Below are 818 nucleotides of genomic sequence, written 5' to 3'. Positions count from 1 at the left end.
ACTAAACAACAAAGCTATAGCCAACTTCCATTTGCATCATCTACTGTCAAATAAACACGTGTTCAGTTTACATATTATTCTTCTAGAGCAGAAGTTATCCCTACATTTCTTCTGTGGAACCAACTACCAACTCCAGAAGTAGAATACTTACATACCGATGCCATTGCAAAGGATGCCATTGTTTAGAGGTGGCACCGGGAAGCATTTATGCGATACCGGAATATCTGGCGCGAGCGTGTGAACTTTATCATCTCGACTACGATTGAAGGACATTATGAAAGCTGCTGCAATGAAGGTGGGCTTCCTCTCTCATACTAGAAAACTACTCACACCTGAGAGTATTGCGTACCATCTACAAGGCCACCATTCGCCCATGAATTCAGTATTGCTGCCACATCTGGAATGAATAACTTTTGCTTTCACCTAAAACGTTTGTCTCAAAGTGTCATTTTCTTTGCGAATCTCTACGTACAACGTGTTGATTCCATAACAACGTTAAAGAAATAAAAAACATATTCGTTTTATATATTTAAAATTTGTGGAAGGCGGAAGTTACATGGGAGTATAAAATTCACAAGCGGTCCCCAGTCGCATGTATATCCCCGTTAGGGGAGATGACGACGTTAGGTTTTTGCAACTTTTTGCAGGGAGGTGTGGACTTCCTCCTACATAAAGCACCTGGACTTCCAAAATTGGTCACCCATTTTAGTAATGACCAGGCTCAATGTTGCTTAACTTCGGTGATCTGACGGGAACCGGTGTGTCAACGTGATAATGCCGTATAGTAGTGTAATATTTAATGGAAACAAACATAGAGA

At 40.8% G+C, this 818-nt stretch overlaps 1 pseudogene; it reads right to left on the bottom strand.

The window, feature by feature from the left end:
* Positions 1-666: 666 nt before the first annotated feature.
* Positions 667-785, bottom strand: LOC145254942 (5S ribosomal RNA; annotated as a pseudogene).
* Between the last annotated feature and the right edge of the window lie 33 nt (positions 786-818).

Source organism: Euprymna scolopes, chromosome 30 (genome assembly GCF_053919585.1).
Source record: "Euprymna scolopes isolate OS-2025 chromosome 30, ASM5391958v1, whole genome shotgun sequence".
Classification (NCBI taxonomy): Eukaryota; Metazoa; Mollusca; class Cephalopoda; order Sepiida; family Sepiolidae; genus Euprymna; species Euprymna scolopes.
The sequence above is the reverse complement of the archived record's forward strand: the minus strand, read 5'-3'. Positions and strand labels throughout refer to the sequence as shown.